This window comes from Amblyomma americanum, chromosome 8, assembly GCF_052857255.1.
Source record: "Amblyomma americanum isolate KBUSLIRL-KWMA chromosome 8, ASM5285725v1, whole genome shotgun sequence".
NCBI lineage: Eukaryota > Metazoa > Arthropoda > Arachnida > Ixodida > Ixodidae > Amblyomma > Amblyomma americanum.
This window is the reverse complement of record NC_135504.1, coordinates 151,927,542-151,949,227: the sequence shown is the minus strand read 5'-3', so window position 1 is coordinate 151,949,227 and position 21,686 is coordinate 151,927,542. Positions and strand designations below refer to the sequence as shown.

At 43.4% G+C, this 21,686-nt stretch overlaps 1 protein-coding gene and 1 pseudogene across 2 annotated transcripts in view; one reads left to right on the top strand and one right to left on the bottom strand.

The window, feature by feature from the left end:
• The window catches only part of LOC144100731 (uncharacterized), a 308,214-nt gene that overhangs the window by 13,573 nt on the left and 272,955 nt on the right, over window positions 1-21,686 (bottom strand). The gene's annotated exons all lie outside the window — the stretch shown is intronic.
• On the top strand, window positions 16,820-18,962 carry LOC144100730 (uncharacterized; annotated as a pseudogene).

The window sequence follows — 21,686 nt, the reverse complement described above, 5'->3', positions numbered from 1 at the left end:
CAGCAACTACGGCCGTCAAATTACCTGATCATTTTCCGGCCCCGGATTTAAAACGCAGGAACATTTGCACCGCGAGAAGGGAGGAGCGCCAACTCAAGCGGAAGAAAGACGACAGGGACGTGAAAGCGACCTTCAATAGGCTGAATTCTGCCATTCGGCGGTACACGAACAAGCTCTACGGGTTACTATGGGCCTCATTCTGCGCTAGTTTGACTTGCGTTCTCACCGATGACGAGAATATGGCGAGTTATTGGCAGCCTTCGTGGAAAATCTAGCCCATCGAAGCCTTTGAAGCTCGTGCAATAAGCAAGAAATAAACCTATTGTGTGCTTGGCATAGGAATTTGCAGATGCACTCCTACGTGCTAATTCTGTAATTGATATATATACACCATCTGCATCCTCCAGGTCTATCATGCACGTCCAGTTCGCGCTTCGTGAGCTTCAGACTGCGCTCAGTGGCTTGAGGCGCCGGTGTGCACCGGAACCCGACGGCATCACCAACCAAATGCTCCATAATCTGCCCCTGGAACTCAGGAAGGAGCTCCAAAACTTCATCAATCGAGTTTGGGAGGCTGGTGATGTTCATTTGTCATGGAAGGTGGCACATGAAGTTCCAGTACTGAAGCCTCGCAAAGACATGACGGACCTTGCCTCGTATCGCCCTGTGTCATTGACCTTCTTTGTAGCTAAGTTGATGGCGAAGCTGGTAAATGAACGCTTATCGTGGTGGCTTGAGGACTCCAAGGTAATGCCAACATGTATGACAGGAATCCGCCGAGGTCTTAGTGCCCAAGATAGCGTCTTAGATTTGCTGAGTCGCATTGACCACCAGTGCACCTTAGTCATTTTTCTTGACGTAGCAAAAGCTTACGACAACGTGCTTCAGAGCTCAATTCTGAACTGTTCGCAGGGCATGGGCATACAGGGTCATATGTTAAGATTCATTTACAAGTTTTTAAATGATCGCGCAGTTCGTGTACAATTAGGGAGTACCTTAAGCACCGAAAGGGTTCTATCATGAGGTGCGCCTCAAGGAAGTGTTTTTCCCACACGCTCTTTAACGTCGTAATGGCTGGCCTTCCCGCTTCGTTGCAAAAAAAAATGCATGCAAGTATGTCAATATATGCTGACGACCTCTGTATTTGGATTACTGGCTACCAACACAAGCGATTAGCCCTCATAGCTCGGACAGGCTCTACTTTCCGTACATTACCTTCAAGGTGTGGGATTGTCTCTATCAGTGGAAAAATCCCGCTTTGTTCTGTTTCCATGTGTACGAAGACATCAAGCGTGGTTGAAGATATACCTTGGTCACTCTTGCATCCGCCAATTAAACCACACGCGTTTCCTGGACGTCATTACTGACTCCCGTCTACAGCGGCGAAATGCTGTCGACTCAATTGTTTCATCTCTATCTTCGTGTCTCAATGTGATCTGTAGAATTGCAAGTGAGAAATGGACAAACCATCCATCTTCAATGGTCAAACTTCATGAAGCGCTGGGGGTTAGACGCATAATGCATCAATTACCTTTAATTTCCCCCCGACATCTCTGCTTGAACGTCTCGAAGTCGCCCACAGAAAGAGAAGAGCCATTGGACTTCCTCGGGCGGCTGCGAACAAGGCAGTACTTCATGAGTCTCTATCGAAACCTCTTAGCCTGGTCGCTTCTCAAAGACAACTTTTGCATCTTGGCCACCTAGGACACACGGTAACTGGTCGATCTCTTTTCCAGTGGCTCTGCAAGAGATACGAATCAAAGGCCTACTTGGCACTTAATACTCTTAGTTCTTGAGGCCTTAATGTCGGAAGGCAAAGGAAATGGTCGAAACCCCCCTGGTCTTTTCCGACCCTCGACTGTTATGTCACAATTCCCCATGTGAGCGCAAAGCGCAGCTTTTCTTTGGCAGCAACGCGTTCGCTTGTACTTGAACATTTCGAAACAGGGTATACCCGCCATCTTCAAATTTTCACGGATGGTTCTGTGGACAAGATCAAACAAGCTAGCGCAGCGGCTTTTTACATTCTTTCTTTGGACTATAAGTGGTCTGTATGCTTTACTGCTGTCGTATCTTCAACAACGGCCGAATGTTTTGCTATTGAGGCGGCTTTACGGAAGTTAGTGCCTTCTGCGGCTCAACCTGTTGTCATCCTAAATGATTCAAAATCTGCCCTTCTGAGGTTAGAGCACGGATTCCCTACTGATGCCTTGTCTATATGCTATCTAGGCTTGGTGCAGAATCAGCACCAGCAGAATCAGCTGTATTTCCAATGGGTGCCTTCTCACATAGGAGTCAGAAGTAGTGGGGTGGCAGACAGTCTCGCCCATAATGCTCTGTCAAGGAATCCATCGAAAAAAGTGCCTCAAGATGGACAGTCTGTACAGGAAAACGGTGCTCGATCATTTCACTACTCTCTGGAGTGCACCTCAAAAGCCATGTGTGACCAAGGGACTGAGAAGATCCCAGGCGACCCTACTACATAGAATTCGCATGGCTTCTGCTCGCTCTCCTACCTGGATGCATAAAACGGGCGTGGCATCATCTCCGCTATGTTCTTTTAGTGTTGTGTGCGGGGATATCGAACTATATGTTAGGTACTGCCCAGGGTACAACGCGGAAAGGTATGTGATGTTCGCTTCCTTCAAGAAGACAGGAACAATTCACAGTAGAGTTCAGGACATTGTCTACCCGATTGGAAACCAGACATGCAGAAGGGAGGCTTCACGCCTTCTTTTAACATTTCTGCAGGACACTGCTCTTGTTTCTCAATGGTGACAATAGGAACAGACTATAGTCTTCTGTTTCTGTGATTGAATGGGTGCGTAGATGGTGTCTTCCGGACTGGACTACGTTATACTCTGAGTGAATGCGTGTATGGATTGTGGCACTGCAATGGACCATGCTCTACAGTTACTTAATATGTGCATAGATGGTGACTTCTGGAGTGGAATGTGGTTTGGACTCTGTGGAGTGAATGTGTGCATAGATGGTGACTGCGGCAGTGGAATATGTGCTACTATAAGCGACTGTGCACAGCGGTGTAGATCCGACCGGTTTTAGGACGTTATTAACATAGAAATGACGCTACGGTGGAGCAATTGCCTGCAGAAGAAGCACTTAATCGCACCTGTAGCATTCAACACCTCCAGTCAACTCACTCATCTCGTTTTCACTAGATAGGTACTTGTATGTGTTTGAAACATTAGCCAAACCTCAAAGCGTGCAGGAATTGTGGAACATATTCAAAACAAAAGTTCTTGAGCTGCGTGACCTGTATGTGCTGTCTCTGGGAAGGACGCAGCGGCGCAGCAAAAGTAAACCTTGGTCTACAAGACAGGTACGGAGTGTAATTCAGAAAGGAAAAAGCGCTTATGCTGCTTTCAAAAAGCATCCTTCAGTAAAGCAAAAGCAAAAATTGGAAGCCATAAGTGAAGAATTGAACACCGTTCTTAAACGTGCGAAGGATACATATTTTGGCTCCTTTCATTTACGCGTCAGAGAACACCGCAAAGAACTGCTGCAGCTTATCAAAAGAAATGGTAACGATGACGTTTCCATTCCACCACTTGCCATGAGCGCTGACATTATTGATGAAAGCCTAGATAAAGCCGAATGGTTTAACTCGTTCTCTAAATCTGTGCTTTCTGCAAATAGGAACGAAAACCGAACACTAGTTCGTTCCGGTATAGTGCTCGATGAGCCAATGAATTATATTGTTATCGATAAACACGGCATTGAGACAATATTTCAACGGTTCGATAAGTTCAAAGCCACCGGTCCTGATGGATTACCATCTGCCTTGCTTTCTGCTTGCTCGAATACTTCTTTTCGAATTCTTGCACAATATTTTTTGTACATTACTTCAAGAGAGCGCTTTGCATCTAGACTGGAAAGTAGCAAATGTTTTATCAGTGCACAAATCAGGACCTCGGAATATCGATAGCAATTACCGACCAGTCTCTTTAACAAGTGTCGTTTGTAAAGTTCTCGAGAATGTGTTTTAAACTGGCATCATAAAACATTTCAATAAGTACTCTCTGTTGAATCCTCAACAGCACGGTTTGCGTAGCGGCTTCTCTTGTATTACCCAACTTACAGCATTTACCCATGATATAGCAGGTGCTTTAGATCAAGGGATTGTTGTTGACTGTGTTTTCTTGGACTTTAAAAAGGTTTTGATGTTGTTTCGCACTCACTGTTTATTGAAAAGCTGTCCTGATGTAACATAAAAATTGAGTTGTTAAATGGATAAAAAGATTATCTTAAATTAAGAAGCCAAAAGGTGACTATCAATGAAGAACAGTCGAACAGTGTAAGTGTGTCTTCTGTTGTACCGCAGGGGTCCGTTCTGGGCCTACTGTTGTTTTTAGGTTATATGAAAACATTTGTGATGGTAATTCCTCTTTTGTACGACTTCGCGGACAATTGTGAGATGTACATGCAAATTACTAATCCAAATGACTGTGTCCAATTACAGGAAGACTTAAATAGGTTTTCCCTATGGTGTGATACATGGGGGCATGCAAATTAATCCAAACAAAACAGCACACATGTGCTTCACTAGAAAAGACATCTCATGAATATGCTTATAATATTAACGGCACAAATTTGAAATCTGATGGAGCAGAAATATCTAGGCGTCTATATAACAGCTAAAGCCTGCAGAGTTTTAGGGTTCATCCGCAGAAACACGAAATGGTTGCCTGCTGAAACAAAAGCGCCGTTATACGAGACGTCTGTCCGGTCTGTACTTGAGTATGGGTGCACAGTGTGGGATCCAATGACAGTGAGTAATATTCGTAAATTAGAAGGAGTACAGAACATGGGAGTTAGCTTTGTCTTCAACAACTCAAAGACAACTGCAAAAGACAGTCTTGGCTGGAACACGCTTGGAAAATGAAGAAAAATCCTTCGTCCGAAATTCTTTCCTATTATCTTTCATTCCAAAACAGGTATAGAATCCGGTCGGTACATGCTGAGCCCCAACTACATTTCGTCGCGTACAGATCACAGGAACAAGGTGAAAGAATTATACTGTAGAACAGACCTCTTCACACTGTCATTTTTTCCCCGAAGTACCAGGAAATGGAATCGACTTGCTAGTGCTGTTGCAACTGCCGTATCAAAGGACTCATTTGTTTCTATGGTGAATTGATTTCATTGTTGCATATTCCTGATTGTTGATGTAATTCCTACATTTACGCCCTTGCCTTGTATTTTCCTTCCCCGCCACTGTAATGCCGTACAGGAGATGTGGGTACACTGATAAATAAATAAATAAAAATGAATGTAGGGCTAGTTTATGTACTCCCCTCAAAAGGTGTTCCAGGGTCCCTTTAATAGCCTTTTATCAAGAAAGGCTAGGTTTTTTCTTTTCATTTTGTGGCATTTGGCATCACAGTTTTTCGTTGCTATCGGTTTCACTGGCAGTGTATGCTTCAGCTTTCATGATACATGTGCCCTCACTAAATCTCGCAAAACGTCCCTCCAGGTGTTGCTTGTGCAAACCAACTGCATAAAGAGCAGAACCTGGCTGATCAACTTGCTGCCACACAACAGCCGCCATCCCTTTCACTGCCCCAAGAGAAATCGATTGAAGGTGTTTTCGATTAAATATCAATATCCTAAAAGCTTGAGACGTACCTCACATAAGCACTCTCATTGCTAAATAAACCAAAAATGTATGTCTTCTCTCTGCTCAGTTTACTCCAGTCCTGTCTGCAAGGTTATTCAGCATCTTTATAGTGTATTTTGTATAGGGCAGCAACGAAAGTTTCCTAAAAACAACAGACACAAACCAATAGAAACAATAAGATAGCTGCATTCTCAACAACCTGTTCTAGTAGTTTTTTTTTTCATTTCCACGCTTCACTTTAAAAAGCTGAATTTTTTATTAGCTTCAACCTGGAGCTGAGTGCCCATGAGGTATTGTGTATAGAACAAGACTTCTGTACTTTGAAAGCGTTCGGGAAGACATGGACGAGTGAACTTTACGGGGCCGTCCTTGTCTTTCCGAGCGCTTTCACATTTTATAAAATGTGAAATCAACTAGCCTAGAATACCAACCAGCCTGGCAGGCAAATTTGTTAAACAATAATATTATACAGGCGCATGAAACACGTGCTTCACTCCAAAGCTTGGAAATGGCTACAGGCTATGCTTTGTTTTTCCAAAAACAGCAATATGTGCGTGACTGTGATTAGGTCAACAAATGGCAAGTTTGAAGACACTTGCGCAGCTTTGAGCTTTCTACTGGCACGTACAGCCTGTATCAACATTTTTGGGCTCCATGGTCAGTAGAGGGTGGACATTGAGCCGAGGTGTTTAGAATATGACTATTACTGTACAGAGTGCAAATACTGGGCTGGTGCAAACGTGAATATTGCGACTAAGAATGGAAATTTCGCTACTGTGTTTCACTGTTCGTGACCGGTCCAGCAGCTGCTGCAAACGAAGAGGGAAGGTGAATTAGCGCTATGCGTTCAGTACCTCAAATTATTCGTTCACCTACAGAGGATGCTGACATCAGTGCAAGTTGCTCAAGAGAAAATGTCACACCGTGTGAGGACCCAGCAGAGGTCGAGCATTCTGCATATGGCAAGCTAATCGAATATACTATAGTGCTTGAAAGCAGGCCTTCTGGCCAGGGAACTTTTTACCGACCGTGTACATACTGTCGCTTCTGTATATATATTTTTCGTCTCTAGGGTATAAATTATTTAAAGCATGTGTTTTTGTGCAAACTGGTTATAAACGTTTTACGGTGTATGGACAAGAACTTATTGGCTTATATTTTTGTACTGTAATGCAGCGACTCCTGTAGAAAATAATACCACATTTATGAACTGCGAGTACGAGCTTCCTAAATCCAACGTGTATTGTTATTATGTAGAAATATGCCTTACCTTTATAGGTATATATTTTTGCAACTATGCAACTCCACAATATTTCATTGCTGTATTATTTGTAACCGCTGTATACACTGCCAGAAAAGGGCGCAAGGGCCTTAGTCAAGCTGGTTACATAGCGGCTTTTAGTCCATGCCCTGGCATTTTTCGGTTCCGGAAGAATTACGGTATAAAGTTATTGTGATTAATGCATGCAAATCATATTATTATCTTCATAAAACTAAAATATATCTTTATTTACCAAGTAAACAAAAGTACACTTGATGGACATCAAAAGCCAAACAGGAGCTTATTGGCAGTGCCTGGCAGTTAAGAGCAAGTTTTTGTTCCGCACTAGTCAATGCAGGAGTCAACCTGGGCTGCAACGCTTACGGCGGAGAGTCGAACCCCCACCCTCCACCTACCACCCAATGACCCAATTGTACGGTTCAAGGACCTGGCATGCAGTTTTTTAATGACGTGTAAATGGTTCATTTCTCGGCGTCCTTTTTTACACGGCACCTCCTGAAATCAGGTGCCGTCTTCATGGCAGTTTATTTTTATGCTTGCAGCCCATGGTCACATGGCTGCAGGCCTCTCAGGTTATGTACTTCTTGAAGAGCTACAACAGCTAGAAATTTCTGCTAATGGTGAGCTCATATGCACATACAACTACTCAAGGTGTGGTTGTTTCCCAAACCAAGCTGTTGTCTTGGCAGACATCTTTTCATATTCACAGGCGACATCGAGATAGCTGCAGACTTCTCAGATGGTGTAGTACCTCCTCAATACCTCGACAGCTGAAGATTTCTGCATATGGTGAGCTCATGTGTGCACGCAAACGTTGATACTTCTGTCACCATCCTTATGTGTTTAATCTGATAACATTATAATTTAAAGCAGCCGTTGTTCACACTGTACGCTTTCCGTACAGACCATTACATTGTTTACAGGGGCCATGACAACAGATTTTTTAAGAGACGTGCCATATACTGAAGCACTTAACTTAGCAAGACAGAATGTTTCTTTTTAATGTTTGTCAACAAGACGCTCTTTATCTGTTGCTAAATTGACATGGCAGTCATACAGTTACCTTTATTCTGGTACAAATGAACACCATCCAAATCTTCCTGCCCCAAGTTCAACACAGCTATCGGACAGCGGCCATAGAACTTCTCCTAGCTTTAGTCCTCCTTCTGTTAAAGTAACAGTCCTGTTTTTCTTTGACGTTTCTTTTAGATACCAAGGGACATTGAATGCAGGATTGCAGCTGTGAAGAATGCAACTGTGGCAAAGAGACACGAATGGAGCGTGAAGAAGACGAATTACAAAAAAAACATTGCTCTACCTTGAAAAGAGGAACCTAAAACTTGTTTGCAAGCTGGTCAGGGTCAAGTCGAGGCTTCTCACATTGAAGATACACATGACCCAAGCAACTGCATGCACTACGCTGGACTTTGAAACTACGCCTTTGAAACTACGAAGTTTCAAAGGCTTTTTGGACTGCCTTGGTCCGCGTGCCAGTGAAATATTTTACTGAGGTATTACTGGGGTACTGGAAACAAAAAAAAGTGACCTTTGTGGCCGCCCAAAAGATTCGAAATAGGAAAACAAGTTTTTTTATGAAATGGTTCGGCTGAGAAAATGAATCTGTGGCAGAGAGCTGGCACTCAACTTTGTCATGTGCGAAAGCCAGGTCAGCAGCATCTTCACCACGTGGGTGAACATACTTCAACGAGAGCTGCTAAAACTCACCACTCTGCCTTCTCGAGAAGAAATCAGGTCACAGCCAATGCTGGTAAAAAAGTGTTGACAACATGATTGTTTTACTTGTTTGAAAAAAAAAAAACATTTTGAGAGCAGAATAAAATGCAAGTTTTATTTTTCATTTTTAATCCGTCCATATGGGGCAGATATGCATCTCGGAGAGCAACAGGTGCAGCAGACATCACTGCGGCATCCAGAAGACCTGACAAAACAATTTTGTTTTAGAATTGGCGTGTCTAGCTAAAGAAGCAAAGGTCGCACAAGATGAGAAGCAATCATGTGAGCACTGTGAACATCTATCTTAAGATTTCAGCTCCATCGAATATTTTTTTAACAAAAACAGATGCTGTGTCTCTGCCAAGTTGATGCCTGCACTGCTTCGAAACACATTTATTGCTGGCAAAACTAGATTTAAAACATGAAATTTATTTATTCTCGCCACTTTTCACGTCAAGATTGAGAAGGACTGCGTAGTCATTTGGAAGACAAAGGCAGAGCAACCTAGCCTTGGGGGTCCACGAGAACTGTCTGTGCGTCACTGCATGCAGCATACTTATGAGCGTGGCTGGTGATGTTGATTTGTATTTGTTTTTTACCTTCTCCAGCTTAAAAATAGTCTTGGTCAAAAACCTTAAGACCAAAGGCTTTTCGCTTCAGCCGCATAGCAGGCCATTACGGCACTACTAAGGACCGAATGACCTTTAAGTGCTATCAGGGTGTTTCTTCACGCGGTAGACAAGCTTCCTGTTTGACTTAATGATCTGCTACATAGAGCATTCTAGGAACAGTAATTTCGCTTTGGCCTTAATATTTTGCTCAAGATTTTATATTTTCAGTGAAATTTAAATATGTTTAATTAGAAGACTAATCTGTCGATACATGCCAATTCCAGTTTTTCTGTATTCTTTTAAAGGGTTATGCCTGTTCTCGCGGTGGTTCGCATTGGCTTACGGGCTTGCAAGTATTGCGTGTTTTGCCTTCTCGTCATGAGCTCACTTCAGCTTACTGATTTTTACTGTTAGGCCCTCATTTCCAGGTTGCCAGACATGAACACCCTGCTGGAGTTTCTTATAAGAGACATACTGTCCGCATGTGTACAGTTTCCCTACTCTTTTCACTCGCTTTTTCAGCATCTCAGGGATGAGTGCATGGTGTGCAAAGTGCAGCAGGGCAGGTAGCATATCGTGCTTCCAAAAGGACTTGACAAAATTAATGCGCTCCCAATGAATGTGTGCTTGCATGTCTGGCGGCTGCTTTCCATTTAAAATGGCGAAATAGCACTTTAAGCAGTTCAGTTGAATCATGTTCCGCTTATGTTGTTTTATTAACCGAAATCTGGCTTACATCTGCTATCTACGACGTGGAAATATTACCCTGTCTTCCTAACTTTGTTATTTTCCGATCAGATCGCAGAGACATGCGAGGTGGGGAAGTCCTAATAGCCACTGTTTGCACGTTACATTGTTCACAGGTAAACATTTCAAGCCCTTTGGAAATGGTCTGGCTTTGCTGCGATCAATCTTACCCTCGAGTTCTGATCGAAGTTTGTTATCTGCCTCCCAACCATGACTCTTCATTTAGTGCTCTGTTTCATGACGCTTTGAACAGATTAACAATCCTCTATCCAAACACTCCGATTTTTTGGTTCGGTGACTTCAATTTCCCTTCCATAATTTCCATAATCTTGATAGCGAATTTGCTCAGACCAGCCATACTTTTGGGTTAGAAGAATTAATAGATCATCCAACTAGAATAACAAATCCATCTGCTGACATTTTGGACCTCGTGCTGACATCCCAACCTGGTAGTTTTTCACCGATAACTTAACTAGAAGGGCTTAGCAATCACCTGACTATTCATGCTACTTTCTCATGTCATCTACAGGATAACATAAATAAAAAGAAAACACGGACCCTATACGATAAAGGTGATTACAACAGTCTTAACCGTGACCTCGTTGCTTTCATCCATAACTTTACCCCTGATTTTCAAGTTCGTTCACTGGAATCAAACTGGTTACTTTTCAAGTCGAAATGCAACGCCTTATCAGTATACACATTCCTACTATCACAATAACAGAGCGACCTTGTTCCTCATGGTATAATAAAACACTAAAAAATTAAACAACAAAAAAAAACGATTATTTCGTACAACTAAAGCTACTAACATAGCGCAGGCTGGAACAAATATTCCACTGTCTCCGCTAACTATGACGCCGAAGTGACCAAAGCTAAGGGTGACTTCTTTGCTTATGCCTTGCCTAATATGCTACATAATACCCCACGCGCTTCTGGCAAACTATTACCGCCTCTACGTCTAGCGAAATTTTACTAACTGATCATTCTGGACTTAAATATTGGGATTTAGATGTTCCAAATGCCCTAAATGATCAGTTTTGCTCTGTATTTGCTGATTAATCTCTCGATAACCTCTCTGAAGTCCACTGTCTTAATGATTTTCCTAGGAAAAACATTATGTTTCAGCTGAGTGGAGTATTAAAGATCATAGAATTGTTAACAAATTCATCATCTGCTGGTGTTTATGGCATCAACCCGAAAATACTGAAAAATACTAAAGTTCTTTGTAGTGTCATATTATCTCTGATTTTTCAGCAGTCGCTTTCTTCGTCCTCACTACAACGTGATTGGTGGATCGGAAAGGTCATTCCAGTGTACAAAAAGGTAACCGATTATCACCACTTAATTACAGACCTATCTCGTTGACAAGTGTTTGCTGTAAAATCATGAAAAATGTAATGTAGCGAACTTCGCGCGTAGAGCCTAGAGCTATTTGTCGTCATCATAACGCATTATTACTTGCTATCACATAAAAGGTTGTATCCACCCTTTATGTAATGCCCCTATAAAGGGGTCTTTAAGGAAATAAATCTGATTGACTGAATATATTCTCATACTGCCAGGTTTCTATCATCGCATAATTTTTCATCCTATTCAACACTGCTTCCGCAAAGGTCGTCCCTGTGACACACATCTTGCTATCTTCCTTAATGACATACATGCATGTCTGGATCCTAACGTTCCTAAGGATGCCATATTCATAGATTTTGAAAAAGCGTTTGATAGAGTCCTTCATGCGCGCCTCTTTCTTAGACTTTCACGCCTAAACCTTCATCATTTGGTTCTGGATAGGATCCGTGCTTTCTTAATGGACCGTTATCAATTCGTTCACGCTAATTCTCATTCGTCATCACTTTCCTTTGTTCTCTCTGGCGTTCCACAAGGTTCTGTCTTAGGCGTCCTTCTATTTCTTATTTATATAAATGACTTGCCCTCTAACATCACTATGCATAAGAATATGCATAACCAACTAGCCCCGCAACGTGTTTTACTAAATCACTTCTAACATACGGCTATTTGCTGACGATTCATGTATGAAGAAAAAAGGAACGCCGACCAAAAGGTTGTTGTTTAAAACGAAGACGTTTCGGCTTTCATACGGAAGCCTTGATCACTGGGCGGAACGCCTAAAGCACAAAGCTTAAGTACGTCGCAGTAATCGCCCCAGGCATCTTGCGTACGTAGGCGGGAGATTGCCTGCGTTGTGGTTAAGGGTTTTGTCTGTAGTTTGGATTATCAGGGATTCCAGATATCGACGTGACAGCCAATTCTTTTCTCTTGCGATGACTGATGCTTCTTCCCAAGCTATATTGTGCGTCGCGGCATCCACTTGTTCCGCAAGTGCATTAGATGCAATATTTTTGTTCCTGACGTCGTTCTTGTGGTCCCTCAATCGCCTTTCGAAATTCCCGCTCTCGCCGATATAGCAGTAGTCGCAGTCTGCGCAGGGAATCTTATAGATGACGCCAGGAAACTTCTCTTTCATTATGTTGTCTTTGGCGGCCACCAGCTCATGCCTCAGTGGCCGCCAAAGACAAGATAAAGAAAAAGAAGTTTCCTGGCGTCATCTATAAGATTTTGTAAAACGAGCTTTTGGGCAAGTTGGTTACTTTGCTTCCACATAACTGCAGCGTGAAAAATTACGAGCACAAAAAAGGGGAGCAGCAGCTTTTGTCCGTGTCGTATGTTTTTCTCCCCTTTTTTGTGCTCGTAATTTTTTACCCTGCAGTTATGTGGAATCTATAAGATTCCCTGCGCAGACTGCGACTACTGCTATATCGGCGAGAGCGGGAATTTTGAAAGGCGATTGAGGGTCCCCAAGAACGACGTCAGGAACAAAAAGATTGCATCTAATGCACTTGCGGAACACGTGGAAGCCGCGACGCACAACATAGCTTGGGAAGAAGCATCAGTCATCGCAAGAGAAAAGAATTGGCTGTCACGACGATATCTGGAATCCCTGATAATCCAAACTACAGTCAAAACCCTTAACCACAACGCAGGCAATCTCCCGCCTACGTACGCAAGATGCTTGGGGCGATTACTGCGACGTACTTAAGCTTTGTGCTTTGGGCTTTCCGCCCAGTGATCAAGGCTTCCGTACGGAAGCCGAAGCGTCTTCGTTTTAAACAACAACCTTTTGGTCGGCGTTCCTTTTTTCTTCATACATGAATCTTCTACCCGACCAGACGAGTTTTCGTCAGACTTTAGATTTCACTTTGCTGACGATTGTGCCATCTATCGCCCAATAGTCAACCAGTCCGACATTACCACCCTCTAAGAAGACCTGCTACGCGTCCAAGAGGGGTGTGAAGCCTGGCTAATGTCATTAAATTCCGCTAAAACTTCCCATCTTTCATTCCACCGGCGGCCCAACCACCAGGATGCGATTTATAGAATTAACAACCCTCCCATTAAATCAGTAGATCCTTATAAATATCTCGGTATCCATTTAAGTAAAAATCTAGCCTGGTCGCAACACGTTCACCATGTAACAAATTCAGGTAATCAAGTTTTATGGTACCTGCGCCGTAACCTTGCCTTAGCACCGCGTCCCATAAAATTGCTTGCTTACTTAACATTTGTACGGTCGAAATGGGAGTTTGCATGCGCGGCCTATGATCCTAAATTTGTTAACCTGATTGAGACGCTCGAATCAGTCCACAAACGCGCTGCAAGACTCGTTTGTTCTAATTTTTCATAGCACACTAGCGTTTCCGCACTAAAGTTCCAGCTTTATCTCCCCATATTGGCCTCCCGTCGCAAGATTGCCCGTCTTTCCTTATATCATAAATTTTTCCAAACTTTTAATCACGAAGTTATTCCTATCGCACGCGCTCATCGTATTTCCCGTAATTGTCACCCTAACTCTGTCTGTCCTGTCAAAACCCGCACCAAAACATATCAGCCGTCTTTTTTTTTCCTGAAAACAGCCCGAGAATGTAGTGACCTTCCATCTGAAGTGGCAACAATCATCGACTACAGCAGATTCAAAACCGCCCTCTAACAACATCTGTATTCATGCTAATTGTCTTCTCAGCCCACCCCTCATATAATATCCCTCGTGGATCTTTGAGGAACAAATAAATAAAATAAAAAATGGCCTGGCTTAGCTTATGGTTAAGCCTAGGATGCGAAGCATACGTCGCTTGGCAAGCCGTACTTTTCGTTCTTCTCCCGTTTCCGTGGCTCTTTGTAACTTGCGCTTTGCACTCCGAATCGAGACAACCATCCCGGGAGTGCAGAGCAAGCAGCGCACGCCGGACTGCGCAATCCGGCAGGAGACCGCTCAGCGAGTGGAACTGGACTACGCCTCCCGTGTCCATCTCTACACGGACGGGTCCGTCTCACAGGATGGCAACTCGGCCACAGCTGCCTGCACCGCGCCCGCGATCGGCGTCACCAAGCAGTGCCGCGTGCGCTTCTTCGCGTCATCAACAACGGCTGAAATCTCTGCGCTACATCTGGCAGCTGATGTGATCGCCGAGACGCCAGACCTGAAGCACGTCGCTATACTCAGCGACTCGCGATCAGCTCTCATGCAGCTGCAGCGTCCCTACCGCGCCGCGATGTGTGTGCAGTGGCTGTTCCACAAGCTGTGTTCGCTAAGTGCGCGAGGTTGCGACATCGTGCTGCAGTGGGTGCCAGCACACGTGGGGCTCCCTGGCAACGAGGCAGCCGACCGACTAGCGAAGGCTGCGCACGGTGACCCGGCTGTGCCATATTGCGCAAATATCTCAGCCTTCGATGTGGCACGCCACATCATCCGCTACAAGGTAAACATGTGCCACCCGGACCCACGAGTGGCATCGGGAAGAATGCCTCGGCCGCTCCCATTCCTCGCCCTCGGCAACCGCGCTGTCTCTGCTCTCCTGCGGCTGAGAATCGGCTGCGTTTGGACAGCAGAACGCCGACACCGCCTCACCCAGGAGGGCGACCCACTCTGCGCGAACTGCGGTGCAACAGAAACTGTGAAGCACCTGTTGTGTTCGTGCCCCACCCACGCGAGTGCGCGAGCAGAAATTACCGCGACATTCAAAGATCTAGGGCTCCCTTCGGACAACGTAGGGGCTCTGACCTTCCCCCAAGCGCCGCACCAAAAGGCGAAAAGTGCACTTTGCGCGCTGGCCCGCTACGTTGACAAGGCGGGTCTCCTCAGACGCTTTTAACAGAAGCCCACTTCCTCGTATGGGGCTCCCAATCTCAAGTTTGACGGCGCGACAGCAGCGCCGCTTCGGCGCGAGGCGAAGTTGTAGGGAGTGCCGCGCCAAGGAAAACCAAGCGCAGCGGCGCGTTTAACAGTGCCAAACGCTCATCTCGCGTGATATTATTGCAGTTTTTGCAATGGCATCAGCTTCTTCGTGTTCACGGAAACCTCGAAGCCATTACTGTTGTGTTGTGGAGTGCCATAACAGTCTGCACAACACGAAGAACCGGGAACCGCCGGTGAGATTTTACCGCTTCCCTGGCAAGTGGTACGAGAAAGAGAGGTGCCAAGCGTGGATCTCAGCAGTCCGCAGAATCAAGTAAGTGTTTCCTTTGCGGTAGTATGAGCTTAATTCGTATCGCACAGCAATACTAATGATCCCAGTCATACCTGTGAGGCTAACTAGCGCGAAGACTGGCTTAACCCGCTACCGAAGCGCACGGCAGTTGAATGTGTGGATGGGCTCTTATGTTTATCGCGCACTTGAAGGCAGCGCGCGTCTTTAGCAGGTAGATTGTAATAAGTATGACAGTTCCGCATAATTTGCAGGCTAGGGAGTTTAGTGGGTTTTTGATCCAATCTAGACTAGCAGCGCGACAGAACGAAACACCGAACGAAAAGAGACGCTTGTATTGCTTCTCGTGTTTTTCGCGGTGCTTTTCGAAATGGCACTAAGATACTTGACAGCTTTCATTTCGGCTGTAGTTAGTGACAGGTCATGAAGGCACCGGATTGTTGGCTTCGCCCGGTAAGTGTGTCGTGATAAGCGAATTCACCGTCGTCAGCTGATTTATGAGGGAGGGCAGTGGTAGGGCGGCCGCTTTTTAAGGACAGGTAGAACAACTATCCGCTATTAATCTCCTGAACAGCTTTTGCCAAGGCTACTTTTTGTTTAGTGTTGCCATGGCACGCTACGTTTGAGCTATGTATTAATATTATGCTCACTTATGGGCTACAGCTCCTGACAGGCACTTTGATCAATGACATTTAATGCGGAGGCTCAGCGTCTTTGTTTTAGGATTGAATAGTTTTTTTGCACTGCGATTTTTTTCCAGTAATAAATATTACTACATTCTGCTGTTACATTAGAAAATGCAGTAAAGCACAGAGTACAGCTTTAACAATTTCTTTATGATTTTCTTGGCTTATGCCTGGTGTTTCGCTACACTACGTACTGTTCTTTATGCAGTCCCAACGGCACCACATGGAAGCCAAATTCTTCATCAAGAATTTGCAGCGACCACTTCGTGGGCAACTCTAAGAGTGATATCAGTCACCATCCTTCGTATGTGCCCAGCATCTTCCCTTCAGTCTACAGGAAAAAAATGCCAAACCAAGAGAGGGCAATAAGGTATGTAAAAATGCCTTAAAAGTATGTATACCTGAATGTACGAGTGGCACAGACAATTCATAAAGAGTGGTAAGATGCATAGGTATCCTATCAAGATATTGTGCAAAGCATGTATTCATTCAGCTTTCAGAGGATGGCAGTCATAGTTTTTTTTTGTTTATACAACACAGGGGGCTGAAGCATTTTAAACAAGCAACATCATCACCTGAGGAAGATGATGTATCATGGCAGCAGCAGAAAGTGGCGGTCAATGACTCCACTCCTACATATGCTGCTGATTCGGCGAACTCCATGGATGACCTGCAGCTTGCGTGTATGAACAGCACTGCAGCTGAAGCTCCCCTCCCAACACATGCTGATGTTGTAAGTACATCTTTAATTGCAGACACTTCAGTGTATCCAGAGAGCACCTTCGCAACATTGTAGGGCATTTTCACTATCACCTTCAGTTATAGAAACTATAACAAAGATAATGACATTCAAGCAGGTTTTGTTTTTGAGCTCCTAGACAAAACCTGCTGAACGTGGAAATTCTTTCTACTTGTGTGATGAATGGGGCTGGGGCAGCAGCCTCTGCTGCTCACTCGGCTGAAGTGTGGCTCTAAATGCTTGTTTGCATGCATAAATGATATGTTGTTTGGTGTTTACGAATAAACGAAATAAAGGTAATGCAGGCAATATGCTACCATAACAGAAATAAGCCTTGCGACTCATTATCAGGTATTCACATGTACCATGACAGCCGTGCTGCTTTGAAATGAAGTAATTTCAAAACTTTTTAAAATACATGCACCTACCATTGCCCAAATACAATGCAATCCAATGTGTTGCAACTGCTTGTAAGGAAAATATGTGCCTTATGGGAATGGGAAAGCTGCGATTCGTGGAAATTTATATTTACCTAATTTGTAAGTTTTTGTGTTCATAAAGAAATTGTAACTACTGCAGTCTGTGAGATGTTCACCGTAGATTAAATAGCCCTTGCGATGTGGCACTTTGTCTGGGGTTAGAATCGTACAGGGAAGCATCGACATAATTGTGCTTGAAGATTATACACCTATAAATTTATTCTTTTAGGACTGCCAAACAGCACCCTCTTCTTCAGGAAGGCTGACCCTGCTTCTGTGTGTGACCAATGGGAGTGAAGCATCCACCCAGGTGTCTCACACAGAACTGACAGACCAGGTTTGGCTGATCTTTATTTGTATTTCAGTTCTAGACACCTGTGTTCTAATGCAGTGCATTAGTCATTTTTATTAATTACTTACCGTTAAAATGTTCCGTTTAAGTAGATGTCTTTTCAGCTTGGTTTTTAAATACTCATTTTCATCCTTGAAGGTGACCCTGACAAATGGATCGTGGAAGAGAAGCTGTGGGTTTTCTGGATTTTCTTCTCTTAAAGACAACGAAGAAGCACTGCGAGACCTGCGTGGAGTCACACTGCCGGTTTTCTGCCTCTTACTAAACTTGATGCCCCGTTCTAGGTACAGAAGAAGTGATATGGCAGCTGAGGACAAACTGTGCTTGTTTCTTACAAACCTTCATCTCGGGATTGCCTATGCCGCGCTGGCAGTCATGTTTAATGTAACAGCAACGACCGCATCAAATATGTTTGTGAAGACTATAAACATTCTTAGTGTGGCCTTGCAAAAAGTGGATTTTTGTACCTCCACGAGAGTTGATTAGCCTGTCTATGCCACCTCCATTCAAGGAACACTACCCTAATTGTACATTCATAATTGACTGCACGGAAGTACGAACTGAAACACCATCTAATCCTGAATGTCAGTATATGATGTATTCAAACTACAAGAGCGGCTACACTATAAAATTTCTTGTTGGGGTCATACCAACTGGAATGATCGCATTTGTGTCTAATGTGTATGGTGGGCGTCAGACGGATTCTTTTATAACTCAAGAATCTGGGTTCTTGGAACTCGTGAAGCCAGGTGATTTAGTCCTTAGTGACAAAGGGTTTCCTGGCATAAGAACTACTGTTGAGGGGAAAGGTGCGGTCTTACTTATGCCTCCTTTTAATGTAGGAGGTGGTCAACTGTCTCAGGAAGCCATGGACAAAACTTATGAAATCGCATCCGTTCGCATTCTTGTTGAGAGGGTTATTCAGAGACTAAAAATCTACCGCATTCTGAGCAACAAAATTCCTCTCAAGTTGATGCCACACATGAACAAAGTAGTTTCTGTGTGTGCTGCTCTTGTTAATATGCAGCCACAAATCATCAAGAAATAAGGCTGGTGTGTTCACCGCAACTATCATCATCGGTCCAATATGCCAACTGCAGGATGAAGGCCTCTCCCGTATCCCTCCACTTATGCCAGCTGCGGCTGCCTTAACCCCACAAGCTTCCTGATGTCATATCCCAACCTGGATGTGTTGCACCTGCTATGTTTACGTTCTCTTGGAGTCCACCCTGTTACCCTTAGAGACCATAAGCTAGCCCCTTTACTAATCAATGCTTTGCTGCCCATGCCCATTTTCTCTTCATCTCAAGTGAGGTGTTAGTAACTTGTGTTTGCTCCTTAACCCTCCCCACTGTCACGCTGCGCAAGCGACATGATGGGCACACTTAGTTCACGCTCAAGACCTGAATTCAGTTTTACTTCTTTGTAAGTTTTGATATGTGTTGCAGGCATCATTACTATATCACTAAATGCATATCCGCTTACCTGGTATAGTTGGGAAGGGAATCACTGGTTTCATGCTGATAAGTTGTTCCCTTTGCTTTGTCTACTGGCACGATATTTGAATGCTTTGCGCTTGAATTATATTTTATGGTATTTTCTGGCTCAGTGCTTTAATAAATCCAGCCTCCTTCAAAAGGCTCCACGCTTTTGCCTTTCTCACTTTAGTGTCGAAGATCTTAAGCAGTTCTTAATTGTTTTAAAGTCGGTGGCTCAGCCTTGAATCAATAACAAATGAGCAGACCTTCACTGTCGTATCGACTTCGAACCTGGAAATCTTTTTCGAAAGCTTATGCACTGTGCTTAAATACAAGAATTCAAATGACTTGCGTACTAGCCTAAATCACTTTTAAAAGGCCAGTGGATAGTGAAAAAGATTTTCTTGTGTTCACATATTAGTTGTATTTGTTATTCTACTGCTATTTTTAATTATTTGCAAATAATTGTATTACGTTCCTTTTGTGTTTTACTCATTTATGCATTTCACGTATTTGTATCATGCACTGGCACCACTTCTTTGTACCTTTGGCACAACCAGCAAGTGCATTGTCGTGTGTGCAACAATAATGAACGAATGCACTGTGCCACTGTTGCAATGCTAAGCTCTGTAGTGCTTGAATATATGTAGTGCCACTATGCACAGCTTGTGCATAGTGGCACTACCATTGTTTGGTATTTTATGTCAACATATTGATTGTTGTTTTTGTTGTTCTATTGCTGTTTTTAATTATTTCCAAATATTTGTATTTCTTAGATTCCTTATGTGTATTACTAATTGATGCATTTCACACATTTGTGTCATGCACTGGCACCTCTTCTTTGTACCTTTGGCACAACCAGTAAGTGCACTGTCATCTGTGTGCAAAGAAAATGAACAAATGCACTGTGTCACTGTGGCAATGCTAAGCTCTGTAGTGCTTGAATATGTTTTTTTCTGAGTGCTGTTCTGATTCACTTGTGCCATGCCAATGACAGATTTTTTTGCAATGATACCTGATGGGATGTTTTTGCAGTGGCACTACTGCCCTTGTGTGATATTTTATGTTCACATTTTGGGTTGTGGTATTTGTTGCCTCCTGTTTTTAATTTTTGCAGATAACTGCATTAAATACATTCCTTATGTGTATTTTACTCATTTTGTGTAAGGAGCATTGTTTCTATGACATAACACATATATAAATCTGGAAGAAAGGCTTTATGTTTGGTCATAAGTATGGCGAAATGATATAGTGTACCCAATAGAGCTGCAAAAAGTGAACTTTTATTTCTGAAAACATGAGTACAATTAGTATCACTGGTTACACAACCAAGTCACTCAAATAAGTTATTGTCGCTGTTCAGTATTTCACTATACATACATAAATACTCCTAAAAATATGAAGATGTAAAACTGCCATGATTACGTGTGCTGTGTAAGAATGCAGTAACAATATTTAAGGACTAGAAGATGGAGTGAAAATATTGCACTTAAAACAGAAAGCTTGATTTGTTGGCGTACTGAGCGCCGACTTACAAGAACCCTCTTTGCGTGTGAGTGGAAACAAAATAAATTATACTTAGGTCTAGATAAGGTTTGGGATGAGAAATTTGAAATAAAAGTATTCCATCTTCGGGATGAGCTCAGTCAAAAATGCTTCATCCCTCTTTACTGCTACAATCACAGATTGCTGAGGAGTGAAAACATAGAGTAGTGCCTTATTCAAATTCAAAACATACAGCTGTACCTGGATTTGGGTGTATTATTGGTGGCTAGACCTAAGCTACATTCGGTCGTTTCGGAATTCCAGATCGGGCAATTTTATAGACCTTTCCTCATAGTTGATGAATGGCGTATCTTTATATTTAAATGGGCACTTTCTCTCCACGAGGACTGTCTCATTCTCAAGCTTCACAAGTCCACCAGGGCTACAACACAGCCATGGCTGCTCAGGCAGTACTACCAACCCTGTCTGGAGAGGGAAGGAATTAAAAATATTATTGTGAAATAATAGGTTCTTCGCAAGGCAGAAGCACATATTATGCGCATTAGAAAAGCAAACAAACAAAATCGCACCTGAAATATGTGTGCCTCAAGCCGCCGCCCCAGCTCCTCTCGTGCTCTGGCTTCTGTGTTGATACCTGTTGAATATTCAAGTTTTCTATTTAATTCATCCACATGTCAATCACTTGATTTCAATGAAGCTCATTTGTGCTTCAACTTTGCCATCGACACATCTCATATTTAACTTGAGAGCATGCCATTGTCACCAGCTTTGCATCATAATTGCAAGATAGAAGTTAGATCTTACCCTAACACATAGCAGCGTTCTTGAATGAGAGGGCAGTCCTCAGTTGCTCAGCAGCTTTCCTGTAGCCATCTTCATCACTTTTGGTGCGCACACAATGTGCTTTGGTGCTGCTAATCCGATACCTGC